This window comes from Aotus nancymaae, unplaced genomic scaffold (genome assembly GCF_030222135.1).
Source record: "Aotus nancymaae isolate 86718 unplaced genomic scaffold, 86718_ANA_hifiasm-v0.15.2.pri h1tg000064l_1, whole genome shotgun sequence".
NCBI lineage: Eukaryota > Metazoa > Chordata > Mammalia > Primates > Aotidae > Aotus > Aotus nancymaae.
In genome coordinates this window covers 3,151,194-3,168,066 of record NW_026988479.1, presented here as the reverse complement: position 1 = coordinate 3,168,066, position 16,873 = coordinate 3,151,194, and the positions used below count along the sequence as shown (strand labels likewise).

Below are 16,873 nucleotides of genomic sequence, written 5' to 3'. Positions count from 1 at the left end.
TTTCCTTCAACACAGGCTCATTTCTGTGAGATATGCAGAGATAACAGGTAGGGAGGAAACTTGTGGATTTGGCTTAAAACCTCTTGCCTCATTTCTCACTAGTGACTTGTGGTGTCACCACTTCCCCGAGTCTGAGAATGTAAAATTTAGGAAAAATCATATGAGTTGTTCATAAAGAGAAGTTTGAGGATTTCCCAGTGTAGATAAATGGTGGTTTTCCTGTTGTGGTTCTGACCCAGAAAACTCAAGGGAGTCATATTTAATCAGTTCTGTTTTGAACTCAAACTTTCTAATCATCCTTTGTAATAGTGGAAGCAACAGTGGCCTGAAACAAGACCACTCAGATATGAAAATGTTTGGTGCCCAGAAAGACATCCTCGATATACCCTGGATTGAATCTGATTTCTTCGAGGTAAAAGTGAGGCTGACCCAAGGCCAGCCAAGCTTCTGTGAAACTAAAGCTCAGGAGATGCACAACAAATACACACCTTTTGACTGTTTAAAGGAACAAATAGGTGAATGATATGCTCCCTAACTTTGCTCACATATTATGCGTCAAAGTTAAAAGTGAGTTCTACTTGCTCTAATTTCAGTTTTATAGTCCCTTATCTAAACTGACAATGTCAATTACTCTGAGTCACAAAGGAATTTGACTTTTCAATGAGAAGACTTTTTTTTCTTTTTAATTGTGATTTAAAAATGCATAATACAAAATATACCATCTTAACCATTTCTAAGTGTACAGTTCGGTAGTATTACATATAGGCACATTGTTGTGCTACTGATTTCCAGAAAATTTTCCTCTTGCAAAACTGTCCAATACACATTAGACAACAACTCCCCACTTCCTCCTCCTTCCAGCCTCTGACAACTAAAATTCTGCTTTCTGGTTTTATGTATTTGACTCTTCTAGGTACCTCATGTTAAGTGGAATCACACAGTATTTATTTTGTGATTGACTTATTTAACTTAGCATGATGTCTTCATTCATAATTTACTCTCCAGCAAAGTGTCTTCTCTAATTTCATTACAAATCTAGCACTTCATTTATATGAAGTCTGTCAGTACCATGTGCCAGAATTTCCTTCCTCTTTAAAGCTGAATACTACTCTATGGTATGTATATGTATTGTTGATTCATTTGTCCATGGATAAATACGTGGGTTGTTTCCATCTGTTGGTTACTGTGCAGAAGACATTTCTTGAAGTAGTGATTATGGTAGCACAATAACTACAATACTTGCCTTTTCCAAATTAACTGAAACTTTTCACCTTTTAATTATAAATTTCATTCTCTCTTCCTAAAAATACTTACTATTTTTCTGGGTACCAAATTTCTTTATTTGAAGGAATGGTACAAATCAAATAACCTAAGTGGATGTTTTGGTACAACTTATAGAAAAGGTAAAGGAAACCCCAGCATGCATGCACTGCCTTGGTGACCAGGGAAGTCACCCCATGGCTGTGGGGAAGTTAGCCTAAGGTTTAGCTTTCATTGTCACTGTCTCCCAAGGTGTGCTTGTCAAAGAGGTATTCTGCCAAGCCAGATTAGGGTGCTCCTATCTTGTGCAAGTTGGTCACGTGGTCACCCAATTCTTTGATAGATTTCACCTGCTCATTCAGGTAATGTGTCTCAATGAAGTCACACAAATGGGGGTCATTTTTGTCAGTGGCCAGTTTGTGCAGCTCCAGTTCACATTTTTTCCAATGTAATACACACTCCATTGCATTTAGCCCGCTATTCCAGTCATCGTGGTCTGGTTTCTTGACATCCTGAAGGAAGATTCGGCTGCCACCTTGTTGGCTCTGCAGCTTCTTAACGTTTCTCGGCAAGTTCCCTCACCTCACGAGATTGGTGAAGAAACAAAACCAAAAAACTTTAAAATGGGCATCCTGGGTCCTATTCCTAGAGACTGATTCATCAGAGCTAAGGTGGAACTCAAGTTATCTGTATTTTGGAGAAACTTCCTAGGTGATCGTGTTGCACAGCCAGATTCCAGAACTCTAGTAATAGTTCTCCAACATAAGGAAATGTAAGAATCACATGGGGGACTAATTAACATACAGATTCTTGTGTCTGATCATAGAGACGTTTGACTGGGAGAAGACCCTCTCAGAAAGTTGAGTTAAATATTAACAAACATGTTTTATTATTTAACAAATACTCACATAAGATGTTGGTTAATATTTAAGAAAAGAATTAAAGGTAAGCTGTAAATTATAGCTTTTTCTATAATTTAGTTTGTCTACATAAACATCTCAGGCACAAAATAACTCATGGATTTCTCCTCCCTAAGGGAAAAGGCAGTTGGGAATTAGTAGTCACAAGAACATAAGCTCCATGAGAACTCTGGCATTGTTTGTTGGTGAACAGACAAATGCTCCGGGCAGAGCTTCATGATTCATTTTTTCATTTAGTACATCTATACTGAGCACAATTTTTATGTCATGGTGTTTTTTTCAAGCACACACATTGTCAAAGGATTTGAGCACCTTGATAATGATTTAATGTGACTTTATTGTATTGTTTTCCTTCCCTTATGAAATATTAGCTGACTCCTTTATTCTGAATACAGCTGCAAATTGTGGACTGGATTTTGTCTCTTTCTTCTATTTTTCTAGCTGTGAAATGGTCGTATGAGTTCATACAGTGACTGGGCCTTTCTTCTCTTTGTTCTTTTTAAGCTGGTGCTATGAGTGGGTAAATGCCTCATGCAGTGACGTATAAAGCCTTTATTTGTTTATCACAGATAAACTTAGCAACCCAGGGAATACTGGGATAAGCAAGACAATCGTAGTCTCTTCCTTCATGGTGTTTAGAACCTAGTTATGGAAGCAGACTTAATCACACAGATTCAGTCAGTTGCCAACTGTGACAAGTATTATGAGGGAATGACACATGGCATTCTGAGAGCTTATGATAAGAAAAGTGACCTCATTAAGGAAGTTAGAAAAGATTTTCACAGTTGAAGGAAACCTTAGGGATAAAAGGCATTAATTAGGTAATGCAGGGAGAAAAGAGCATTAAGGCGGAGGAAATTCTGTGTGTAAAGGTCTTACAATGGAAAGAGAAATGGTGAGCACTGGGGCCTGGATGGAATCCAGCAGGCCTCCGGCAGAGAGACTGGGAACCTGCAAAGACAGACAGAAGCCTGGCGTATGAGGTTAAAAGCAATGGGAGGTGATTGTAATGATTTATGCAAGTGGTCAATAGTATCGGATTTATCATTTAATACTAATATTTATAGTGGTTAACATTTATTTAGTGTGTGCTGTGCACTAGGTATTGTTCTAGGTGTTTTATATGTATTAATTTATTTACACAAACAACAGCTCCATGAAATAAATATTATTGCTATTCCCATTATACATATAAGCAAATGGAGACTTTGAGCTGTCACTCTGCACAATGGTTAATTTTATGTGTCAACTTGGCCAGGCTATAGTGCTCAGGTGTTTGGTCAAACACTGGCATGGGCGTGCTGTGAAGGTGTTTGTGGGTATGATCAACATTCATAATCGGTTGACATTAAGCACAACAGATTACCCTTCATAATGTGGACGGGCTCCATGCAATTCTTCTCAAAGAGCAAAGACTAAAGTTTTCTGAAGAAGAAGCAATCATGTCTCAAGAAAGCAACCTAGAAACCCTGCCTGGGTTTCCAGCCTGTTGGCTCATCCGGCAGATTTAGAACGGAAAACTACAACATCAACTCATTTACCTGCATTCCCAGTTTACCGGCCCACCCTACGGCTTTCAAACTTGCCAGTCCCCACAATCACGTGAGCCAATTTCTTAACATAAATCTCTCTCACTCTCTCTTATATGTCTAAAATATATATGTACGTATGTCTCATTGGTTGTGTTTCTCTCTGGAGAACCTTAATACACTCTGGTTTCCATGTAGAGAATAAATTTAAGTAGGACAGAATGGATTCAGGAACACCAGATAGGAAATTAATTCAATAACTTAGTCATGTTATGATGAAACCAGAGTAATGATAGCAGAAGCTGAGAGAAGAGGATGGATCTAGAGATAGTCAGGAGTTAACATTAACAGAGTTTGGTGCTGGTTTGGATAAGGGAGGGAAAGGTGAGGGAGGTATTCAGGATGAGTTCCAGTTTTGAGCTTACAACCGGGGGGACTACAATGGTACACACTGAGTTGAGGAACACCGTAAGAAGATCACTGATGTAAGGTGGGGAAAAGTTTACATGGGAGGTGCAGTGTTATTGTTGGTATCATGGAGATGTAGCTCTATTTGAAGAATGTTGAGTTATTTGAGTGGCTTTTGAGATTTCCATATGAATTCAGGCATATTTTGTTTTATTGTGCTTTACTTTATTGCCCTTCTCAGATATTATGTTTTTCACGAATTGAAAGTGTGTGGCAATCTTATGTCAAGCAAGTCCATCAGTGCCCTTTCCAATAGCATGTGCTCACTTTGTCACATCTTGGTAGTGTACAAGATTAATGTTGTTTTCATGCCGACTCATATAACATCCATTCTTTAGTACATGGATCAAGAAGTAATTTTGACTTTCAAGTTTTACTATTTAAGAAGTACATTTTGTCAGGCTATAGCTTCCATAGATGGTGATTCTTCTGATAGATCTGGGCAAAGTAAATTGAAGACCTTCTGGAAAGGATTGACCATTCTAGACTAATTAAGAATGCACATGATTCATGGGAGAAGGTCAAAATATTAACATTAGCAGAAGTTTGGAAGAAATTGATGCCAACCCTCAAGGATGACTTTGAGGGGGTCAGGACTCCAACAGTGGAAGTAGCTGCAGATGTGGCGCAAGTAGTAAGATAAGTAGAATTAGAAATGGAGACTGAAGATGTGATTGCTGCAATCTCATGATAAAACTTGAATGAATGTAGATGAGAAAGATTCTGTGAGTATTGTGGAATGACAAAGTAGGATTTAGAGTATTACCTAAACTTAGATGACAAAGCAGCAGCAGGTTGTGAGAGGATTGACTCCAGTTTTGCAAGAAGCTCTACTATGGGGAACATGCTATTAAAGTGTGGCATATCACAGACTCTTTCATGAAAGCAAGAGAATCGGTGCAGGAAACATCCGCCGCCACCACCACCCAGACCAATCGGCAGCCGTCAACACTGAAGCAAAAGGATTACCACTTGCTGAAGGCTCAGATGACTCTTAACACTTTTTAGCAACAAAGTATTTTTAAATTAAGGTATACACATTGTTTTTGTTATAAAAGTTATGTCATAAAAGTTATGCTGAAAACTTATGTTTACATTGTTATAAAAGTTGTTTACACTATTCTATCATCTGTTAAGTGTGCAATAGTCATAAAGCCATAAAGTTACTGCACACTTAATAAATGATAGGATAGTGTAAACATAACTTTTATACATACTGGGAAACCAAAAAAATTACTGTTACTCACTTAATTGCATTATTTACTTTACCGTGGTGGTATGGAATCAAACCTGCAATATCTCTGAGGTTTGTGTGTATGTGACTAGGAATTTGGCTATATGGGTCTGATGCTCAGTCAAGGAGGTCTAGGTTAGATACACAGGAGTCACCCCTTATCTGCAGGGGATATGTTCCAAAACCCCCAGTGGATGCCTGAAACTGGATAATACTGAACACTATAGATATTTTACTGTGTTTCTTCCTATACTGTACATACATACCTATGATAAAGATTTACTTATAAATTAGGCACAGTGAGAGAGAAACAATTATTAATAACAAAATAGAAAATAGAAAGCTTATAACAATATATTGTAGTAAAAGTTATGTGACCGTGGTCTCTTTCAAACTTATCTTATTGTATGTACTGTAGGCAACCAAAACTGCGGAAGGCACAACCACGAATAAGGGGGAACCATGTGCAAATCAGGAAGGCATCTGGAAATAACCGTAAATGAAGGCATTTAATTGAAGAGATTGTCTATGGAAACACCAGAAAGTGAAAAGAGAAAAAATGCATAGGATTGAGCTCTGAGGAACTCAAGGCTTTAATGAAGGATCAAGAAGGATAAGCCTGCTGAGAGAGAGAATGAATGGAAGGATGGGGGTTTGGAGGAAGGAATCAAGAGAGTGTTATGGCATGGAACCCAGAGGAATAGTATTTCTCGAAGGATGTGATCAACAGTGCTCCAAGCTGCTGCGTGGTCAAATGCAATATAGGTTCAAATGGTTTCATGATAAAGGTGCTATGGTGTCTTTGGGGAGCTGGGAATAAAATCATTGAAAGGATGGGCTGAAAAGCGAGTCGTGCATAAATACATAAACAGACATCTTTGGAAGTACATAACACCTGGAAACAACAGTTACCTCTAAGAAGGACTATGGGGCTGAGGGAAGGGTTGAGAGGAAAAATTCTCACTCCGAATGCTTTTTTTTTTTTCTTTTGGACAGAGTTTCACTCTGTTACCCGGTCTGGAGTGCAGTGGTGTGATCTCAGCTCACTGCAACCTCTGCCTCCCAAGTTCAAGCAATTTTCCTGCCTCAACCTCCTGAGTAGCTGGGATTACAGGTACCCACCACCAAGGCTGGCTAATTTTTGTATTTTAGTAGATACAGGGTTTCATTCACCATGTTGGTCAGTCTAGTCTCAAATTCCTGACCTCAGGTGATCTGCCTGGCTTTACCTCCCAAAGTTTTGGGACTACAAGTTGGAGTTCAAGACCTCCAGATGCTTTTGATGCTTTGAATATTGTACACTGGGAGTGTATTATCTGTTAAAATTGTGAAATTAAACAAAGGTGGCTGAGTTTAGCAAATGGAGTCAGGAAGCACAGACAACCTGTTAAGAGTGCTTTGTTGGAAAAGGGGTATCTGTTTGAGAAAGAGAAGAATTTTAACATTTTTACATCATGACATATATGGAAAATAATGTTTGTAAGGGATACTGAGGATCCCATTCTGGATAGTATATAGGGCATAGATAGTCCCTGGAATAAGGTGATAGTCTAGTTGCTGAAACTTCTACTCGTGTTAACTTGGTAGAATATTCTGGTGGAGGGTAACCATCTGGATTGGTGCAAAGATTCAGACTCTTTCAGCATGGGGTAACAACACTAACGATGAACTAGTTTGTCGCGATGAAGCTTACAGAGAATAATGGATAACTGATGATAGTTATCAAATAGTTAAGAACGAAGTGTGAGGGCCACCAGGCATCTTTAGTAGCTTATAGAGTGTCTCTCCCTCCTGTTATGGTAGAATAGCTGCAGTCAGGAGCAAACTCAGAGTTTTATAGTCAGAGTTGCTAAGCTTCAAAGACAACAGATGTCTCAGCCAAGGCTCTGATTGGGACAACCCGGGACCCCAAAACCATGGGATGGACACATCTGGGTGAATGCCATAGAAATTTGTGGCTCTGAAGGCTATCTTGACCCCTTGGAGTGTGTAAATGTGACTGGGTGTTCCACATAACAGCTGATACTTACCGCATGTGAGAAAATACTGCAGACGCCTCTCCTCCACAAGGCTGAACAGGTACTCCCCTTAAGAGCTACACCCATCTTTTCTCCTATCACGTAAAAACAAGGTAATAATCAAACATATGCTTTACACCTAAAAAAAAAAAAAATTGTGAAAATGTGAGTAAATTAAATCAAATGCAAAATTAAGCATGATTTTACCTGTATCTTCAAAAGGATGATACATAAACTTGAAGGAGAAGTCAAGGAGAGGAGGCACGCATGATAGGCACTAGTGTTTGTACTCTGGGGTTGGTATCGTGGAAAACATTGGGAGCACAAACTAAGCATTATTAACTTCAGCAGAGAGGGGACCATAAAACTAGTGTTCAAATTTAATTTTAACTGCTAAGTTTTGAATGGTTATAAAACTGGTTTAACTTTTTATTACCATAAATATTTACAGCCGCAATATATCACAGAACACCTACAATCCATTCTTGGAACACACGGTATTCTGGCACACCAGCTGGTAAACTCTGAGACAGACCAACAGCTACACAGATGTGTGGGCTCAGTGTAAGTCATTTTTCTTAGCTATGTATGCACGTTCAAATGTTGACAGAGCGAGACTCCATCTCAAAAGAAAAAAAAAACAAGATAGACATAAATAGTTGATATATGAACAGTTGATATTAAATATCACAAATAGTTGATATTCCAAGATTCTTGAGATAGTAGGAGAGGATCTGACCCAAAGCTAGGTGAATGTTGGTCTTGAAGAAGTAGGTACACAGGTTTACATGGTGGTAGGAAGGTGAATCGTCCTGTCTGGTAACATTTTGGAATAATTTCCTAATCCCTGCTCAGGGTTCTTAGTTGTAAATCATAGACACCAATTTAATAAAAACAATTTACTGCTGAGAAATTTGGAGAATGAGATTGGAAAGCAGTCCAAAGACAGGGGAGATTTGCAGAAGCCAGGACAAGCCCCCAGCCCTTCGACAGAACTAGTCTAGAGTCTCAGGTGGCCCAGCTTGCAAAGCCTCCATGGCGGCACCAGGGATAGGTGCTTCTTGTTGCTCCTGCAAACCCCTGCCTCCGATGCTTTGTTTGTTGTTTTTTGTTTTGCTTTTTGTGTTTTTTGTTTTTTTGAGACGGAGTTTCTCAGTCGCCCAGGCTGGAGTGCAGTGGTATGTTCTCAGCTCATGGCAACCTCCGCCTCCCAGTTCAAGCGATTCTCCTGCCTCAGCCTCCTGAGTAGCTGAGATTACAGGCACCCAGCACCACGCCTGGCTAATTTTTGTATTTTTAGTAAAGACAGGGTTTCGCCACGTTGGCCATGCTGGTCTTGAACTCCTGATCTCAGGTGATTCCCCCGCCTCGGCCTCCCAAATTGCTGGGGTTACAGGAGTGAGCCACTGTGCCCAGCCCTCTGGTGCTTTGGAAACTGGAATTGCTACGGCCCCAAGGAATTCTCAATTCATAGTGCAGGGAATGTACATCTGACTGATCATATCCTTTCATCCTGGCTGCAAGGGACGTTATCCTGCTTATATGGTGGGCTCTGCTTTCCTTGAAGACCTGTAGAATTGAGAATTCTCTTATCATAGGTAAGGGGTTCCAAATTCTGGGAAACTAAAATATCCACCAAGATGTCTACTGCATGCCATGGAATACCTTTGTGGGAATCAGTAAAAGATGCCCATTGAGATAGATGCATCCTTATGCATTAGCCCTGGGAGTACCTTTAAGAGAATTTAAAAAATTACTCCTTCTCTGGGAGAATCCTTTCCTGAGTCAAGGCGCTCAGTTAGACCAGCAGAATGAAGCTGAATTTTAGTCCCCACTTGCCCCTGAGCTGGGTGTCCTTGTCCAGACATATTCGATGTTCCTGGTGGCTCTACACCTGCCAGAGATAAGGGGATTAACTGTGATCACATGCAAAGAAGGGACAGATTCAGGCGGTGGCACTGATCCCAAACTCTATAATCCATAAGGCCTTTATTTTACAACCAGCCTTAAAGCCATAAACTATTATTGCTTTACAGTCAGTTAGCAGATGTTATCAGAAAAGGCAGATAAACCCTCTTTGATTTCTTTGGTTGTCGTAATTCTCCAAGTGTGGATCTGAGTAAGCACTGAAGTCTGGTAGGTATAATAAATGCAATTGATCTTGTTTTCACTCAGGACTTGAAAGGACTTACTTGGATTTTCTCAGTCCTATCTTGAGAGATTCTACCTTACAAAAAATTTTCTCAGGCTGGAAAATCCTGAGCTGTAAGTCTTGATTTAGTTTAGGAAACAGGACTGGCTTTAGGAAAAGATATTACTGAGAAGTTGAAGATTTGTTTCTGCTTCCTCGGCCTTGTATCTCTCCCCACCTCTTCAAGAGCCTTACAAATCTCTAACGTAAGTCAAGCATAAATTACTCATTTGGCAACATTTCAATTTTTTTACAAGCCATAGGAGCCTAAGGCCAAAAAAATGAATCTCTAATGATGGTATTTATGTACTTGTAGGCAGTAAAGGAAGGTTCTCTCAGGGCTGATGAAATCATTCTTGTCCCAGGAGAGCCAACTCTTCCTACATGCTGGAATTCCTGAGGCTGTCTTCCAGACATTCTCTCGAACAGAGGTGAGCCAGGCTGGGCAGACCTCTGGAGAGCACCCTAGACCAGAGTGGCCGGTTGAAGTCAGCATCCAGCCCCTGTGACTTGTAGGCTGCTGATTTGGGAGTGCCAAGGAGGTGGGAATCCTGGCTGTAGAACTGGGGAGAAAAAGGCAGTCTATGCTTACTAATTTCAAGTATTCAAGATCCCTTTTTTTTTTTTTTTTTGAGACAGAGTCTCACTCTGTCACCTAGGCTGGAGTGCAGTGGTTCGATCTTGGTTCACCACAACCTCCGCTTCTTGGGTTCAAGTGATTCCCCCACCTCAGCCTTCTGAGGAGCTGGGATTACAGGCACCTGCCACCACGTCCTGACAATTTTTGTATTTTTAGTAGAGATGGGGTTTCACCAAGTTGGCCAGGCTGGTCTCAAACTCCTGACTTTAAGTGATCCGCCTGCCTCAGCCTCCCAAAGTGCTGAGATTACAGGTGTGAGCCACCACACCTGGCTATATAGACAGCATTTCTAATGTTTACACAGAAGCCTTTCTCTCAGAGTAGGTGGCAAACTGCTCCTTTTATATAGTTTATCTTCAATGTAAAATTTACATAACTAATGTCTTTTCAAATTTAAATAATGGATACTGCCTTTTCTTCCCAGAATGACCTAATGTCTCTGTAGTAATGAGAGCTAACACTTATTCAGTGCTTTCTGCATGTCAGATACTATTCTAAGCATTTTACATAAATTAACTCATAAGAACAGATAAGAATTTTATGTGGTAGAGACTCTTATTAGCCTTTTTATTTTGCAGTAGAGGAAACTAAGGCAAAGGAGATAGGCCCAGGTGAGTGGCAGAGTTTAGGTGAGAAGTCACATCCAGTAAGCGTCAGAGATGGGTTTTGAATCCCTGAAGAGTTATCCGGACTGAGCTCTTAATTGCTATTGTTGGACTGGCTTCAATCAGGAAAGCTGCTTAGGCTTTCCAGGAAGAAAAGATGAAGACTAGAAGTAAGGTCAGGAGTTGGACAGCCAATGGATATCAGGTAACCACAGACCAAGAAAACAAAAGTACAGAAATGCAAACAGACCCGGGGAAGGAGGAACTTCCAAGTTCACTCTCAAGTTGGGCAATGGTTAAACCCCTCTGTGTTCCATCAGTTGCAAAGTTGTTTTAGGACCCTCTGAATAAAAGGACTGAGCCTATGGGACCATGTGAAAGGTTTACTACAGGACTGACTCCAGGACACAGAAATGCTTCACAGACTGCAACAGTAAGACAGAAACAGCCATGCTTAGGAGCAGCGATAAGAAAACTGCAGCCACTCAAGAGTTTGGTCACCAAACAGAGAGATAAAGAAAATTGCTGTAATCCCAGCACTTTGGGAGGCCGAGGCAGGCAAATCACCTGAGGTCAAGAGTTCGAGACCAGCATGGCCAACATGGTGAAATCCTGTCTCTACTGAAAATACAAAAATTAGCTGGGTGTGATGGTGGGCACCTACAATCCCAGCTGTTCAGGAGGCTGAGGCAGGAGAATCGCTTGAACCCAGGAGGTGGAAGCTGCAGTGAGCCGAGATTTTACCACCTGCACTCCAGCCTGTGTGACAGAGGTGAAACACCATATCAAAAAATAAGTAAAATAAATGTGTTCTTTTATTGTGGAGATATTAAAGGAAAACCAATTATAGGAGATATATGTTCCTTCCAAAAGAAAAGTAGGAGTTAAGAGTAGAACACAGTCCAAAAGGTCAGACCTCTCTCAGTCAGTTCGTGTTATTACCTATGGTGTGGCACTTGGGTGATAGTGTTAGAGATGTCAAGCCCAAGTTTTAACGAGCATCAGTGATGGCTCCACCATTTCTAGGCAAGAGGCTTTCAGAGCACAAGTAATCCAGATGGAAGATGCAGCCGGGCACGGGTCTCAGGCTGTCTGCCTAGGAAGTACACTGCTGTAATTAAGTTAGCATGTTTTCATAGGCAGTGGCTTGAGGGATGAGGGAAATTTACTCTCTAAGCTACTCTTTGGTGCTACCACTAACAAGCGCTCTGCAAAAGGAATGTCATTGATCTCCTAACAACTTCCTCCAAGGTTTCTCGAAGACAGTCAGTCCGTGTGCATCCCTGCACACTGCTCAGAGACATGTGCAGGCCGCTTAACCAGCCAGTCCGAATTCTCTGGCGGTGGAAAACTTGTTCACTTCAATCCTTAATAGGCTTTTTTTTCTTCCTTTTTTGGGAACACAAACCACATTGTTCAGCAGAAACAAATTTGTGGCCCTCAACCAAAGTAGACAAGATAGGGCAAATATGCTGAAGCGCCTCTCTGTTTTCATTTGGATCCCACTCCTGTCTGAATCTCAATTTCTAGAGAGAAAAAAAGGGGGGGCCGTGAGGAGTTGGAAACAAACAGGCTCACAAAAGAAAGAATCTTATAACTACAAATTGGCATCTGCATCTAAAAGTTTGACGGATGTTCAATTTTCCTTCACGAATGATATAACAACTTACATTGTACTGAGCAGGTATTTGAGTGCCTGTATCCTAGCCTATCCTGTTTCTGTTTTTGTTGCTGTTTTCTAGAGACAGGGTCTCACTCTGTTGCCCAGGCTGGAGTGCAGTGGTGAGACCTTGGCTCATTGCAGCCTCAACCTCTTGGGCTCAAGCAATCCCCCAACCTCAGTCTCCCAAGTAGCTGGGACTACAGGTACACCAACATGCTTGGCTCATTTTTGTTTTTGTTTTTGTAAACACAGGAGTCTCGCTATGTTGCCTAAGCTGGTCTTGAATTTCTGGCCTCAAGCGGTCCTCCTACCTTGACTTCCCAAAGCACTGGATTACAGGTGTGACCCACCATGCCCAGTCCTATTTTTGATATTATTTATTTATTTATTTTTAGATGGAGTGTCACTATGTTGTCCAGGCTGGAGTGCAGTGGTGCAATCTTAGCTCACTGCAAACTCTGCATCCCAGGTTCAAGTGATTCTCCTGCCTCAAGCTTCTGAGTAGCTGGGATTACAAGTGCCCACCACCACATCCTGGTAATTTTTGTATTTTTAGTAGAGACAGGGTTTCACAATGTTGGTCAGGCTGATCTCAAACTAGTCCTGTTTTTTAAGTAAAACTTTTATATTTTGTTAATCAGAAAGGTAAAAAATGACATATAGCTATTTTGACTTACTTTAGTTATGAGGGAAGTCAAACATTTTATCCGTTTATATATTATGTCCATTAAATATGGACATACTGGGTTTAAACATTAAATTTGCTGCTTTTTCTTCACTTTCTACCATAAAGTTCCATATTTTTTGAAAATAGGTCTTCAAAAGAAATACTGTCAGCAGCAAAAATATAAGAGTATTCTGTATGTGAATTTCAAGGGAAGAAGCTCCTTGGAAGATAAGATAATAAAGGAGGAAAAATGTGAAAAATAATTTTGATTTTATCAGATGGCTAGGAGGCAAGGACATTTTAAACAGAGGAAACAACATGAAAAATGGCATGAGATTGTGAAAGTATGGGTCCACCTTGAATGGACAAAAGTGCATAGTGGAAAGTAACAAAACCCAAAGCATAGCAGAGATTAGATTGTGCAAACTCTTAAAGGTTACACCAAGGAAATTTGTTCCCTAGAAAATCATGGGTCATGCTTTTAACCACTGGATGGACATTTGGAAATAACACTGGACTGATGGAGAAACTAAACATGGACCCGTTGAGAAATGAAGAAGGCGTGCACAGAGGGGGACTACGGAAATGCCGAGCAGGGAAAATGTTAATCGAACTTTTTCCAAGATAGAATTGATAGAATGTGGAACCCATTAGTTCTAGAAATGGGGACAAGGGAAGAATCACTGATGTCTCCGTTTCTTTGCTTTATTGACTAGGCGAATGGAAACACCTTTAATTAAAATGGGCACTATGGCCCGGTGCAGTGGCTCACACCTATAATCCCAGCACTTTGGGAGGCCGAGGCGGGTGGATCACTTGAGGCCGGGAGTTCGAGACTAGCCTGGCCAATATGATGAAATCCCATCTCAACTAAAAATACAAAAATTAACTGGGCATGGTGGTGAGCATCTGTAATCCCAGCTGCTTGAGAAGCTGATGCACCAGAATCGCTTGAACCCAGAAGTGGAGGTTGCAGTCAGCTGAAATTGTGCCATTGCATTCCAGCCTGGGCGACAAGAGCAAAACTCCTTCTCAAAATAAAAATAAAAATAAAATAGGCACTACGAAGAAAGATAACATTCTTTTGTGGGCATAACAAGTATGTGGGGTGAAAATGGGTGCAAACTAAGTCCAATTTTAACCTTTAGATGCCTATAAGAGGTTAAGGAGAAGATTCAGCCTTGTTTCATGTATTCATTCATTCAACAAACATTCTTTTATTATTGAATGCTACTTATCTAGGCCCTATTCTAGATTTCGGGGGACCATTGTAGGAAAGACAAAGTACTGGCTTTTATAAAGGTTACATTCTACTGAAAGTAGCTGGAATATTAATTTCAGGACAAGTTTATGATACACAGGAATGATATCTTACTCCTTGGGTAGAGTGAGGTACATAGAAGCCCTTTGCACAGTTAATATGTATAGCACGTATATGTCCCTCTTAGCACAATTTTTTTCATGCTGAAGTAAGAGTTATAGCTTTTTTTAGTTGCATATTGTTGTTTATGTCTATCATCTATTTGAACCCGAGATCTTTCTCGGTGATAGAATCTTCATTTATGACAAAGTTCACATGGAAAACTAGCAAATACATTGAAATGAATTGCCTGATGACACATTTTTCAGATAAATCAGTAAGCTGTTTTTTCTTCTGAGCCTCACTTGTCTTATTTGTTCACTAAGAGGCTTGCAAAATGATCTCAAATGCTACCTCTCTGAGCTCGGTCAAGTCTGTGTCATGTGGTTTCCTTGTCCTAGTACTTCAACTCTCTCCTCAATACTATTCTCAGCTACAAATATGCTTAGACTTTCCTTTCATACAAGCAAATCAACAAAAGAACCACCTTCTTACTGCACATGCTCCTCAAGCTGTCACCCTGTGCTCTCATTCATGGCCACAGGTCTTGAAAGAACGGCCCACTCATTATTTCTACTAGCAGTCTCCCACTCACTCCCTGACTCTCCTCCAGACAGCTACAGTCTCCACGACTGACCTGAAGGTGAGGACATTTCACATAGCTTCTTGGCTAGTTGAAGGGAAGAAGCCATTTCTTAAAATAAAAACTTCATCGTTCTTGCTTTGCTTAGATGGTGGTACTCATTTGTTTTATTCCAAATGCTGCTTTTTCAAGTCCATCCAGCTCCCTCTTAGTATCTCAGGGTTATTTGTTCTTCCACAGATGACCCTTCTTAAGAACGGAGAATAGCAGTGGAATCTTGCTGTCTTCAAAGAACCACAAAGAGAAGGGTGGCACCCACTGGTTAAAAAAATAATAAACAAATAACAAAAGCCAATTCCAGTGAAATGGTGGCACAAGGCCCTGTGTGGCTTCAGACATCATTTCCTCCTCCTGTCTTCCCAGGGTTTCTTCATATTTTAGGGACACCTGCTGACGGTGTCAGCTGCCAGAATATTGCTGGCACCACATGGTACAAAACAACAAAAGAGCAAAGACAGGGCACTGTTGGCTGGGCTGCCCGGCAGACTGCCACTGTGAATACACAAAGAGCAGCCACACCATCCACATCCTGCTGCGTCCCCAAAACATCTCACGCATCCGCCACACAGCCCTGTGTCTTCGCCCTTTGTCTCTGTTAGAGGGAAATACAGCCTAGTGCTGGATGTGAAAGATTTACTGTGTCACTCAGAGTGACCTGGGCAGGAGCAGACACCCTTGCAAGGCAAGGGTGAGCATTCCAAAGAAAAATTACTGAAGTTAAATCAAACGCTGAATCTGTCTGGAACCTGGGCTCTATTCTACTCGGCTCTATTGTTTTGACAGTTGGCTTTGTAGTGTTTGTCAAATCCATTCCTGAAATCACCTATCTTACTGATCACAATATCTTTCATCTAAATTGTCTCTAAATCCTGTTGTCTCATTACCAAGTTTAATCTACTTTGAAAATTAGACTTTGAGGCAAACAGGGATGAAATGATTAAGCTATCGGCTTCAGGTATAAAATTTCACTGTGGGAAATGTATCCATTGCCTGCTGCAGGATTTGTCAAAGCAGATATTCAATTACTGATGGCTTGCAAGATTCTTCCTGTCTTACGGGATGCCATGGAACAGGACAAAAAGAAAGACACAGAAATGGGGGCATAAAGGCAAAGAAATATACACTACAAACTCTTGAAAAGGGATGATGTTGTTTATTTTACAGTTTTTATAGGGATGGATTTAACACAAATTGAAATCTATAAAAATAGCCAGTCCATATAATGTCTGGTAATCCAGGAATGCACACCTTTCTAATGTGCTAATATAAGAAAGATTAAAACAGTTAAAGTATAATATGATCTTACATTTGTTTAAGCTACATTTTCCCTTCTTACATCACATAGAATGTTATCAAAGTGGATGGCATGAAGAAAGGGGAAAAGAAAGAAATCGCCCAAATGAAAACCTGCAGACCTTGGATGGGATCTGGTAATGTATGTCTTGCAGTAGTCTGGGACCTGGAAACATACCAACCTCTGGCTAAGTCAAGAGTTATTCCTGGGGCTGGACAAGGTGCCTCACGCCTGTAATCCCAGCACTTTGGGAAGCCAAGGCAAGCAGATCACCTGAGGTCAGGAGTTCGAGACCAGCCTGGGGAAATCCCATCTCTACCAAAATTACAAAAATTAGCCAGGCATGATGGTGCATGCCTGTAATTCCAGCTACTCAGGAGA

General features: G+C 40.7%; 1 protein-coding gene and 1 long non-coding RNA gene across 2 annotated transcripts in view; both read right to left on the bottom strand.

Annotated features, from left to right (window-relative positions):
- Positions 1-16,873, bottom strand: part of CCDC192 (coiled-coil domain containing 192) — a 211,684-nt gene that overhangs the window by 73,794 nt on the left and 121,017 nt on the right. The window lies entirely within an intron of this gene.
- On the bottom strand, positions 1,698-15,526 carry LOC105714120 (uncharacterized). Its single transcript, XR_001106750.3, has 3 exons — positions 15,193-15,526; positions 7,442-7,524; positions 1,698-1,842 (listed from the first exon to the last, which is right to left on the bottom strand). It is a non-coding gene; the product is annotated as an uncharacterized LOC105714120 (long non-coding RNA).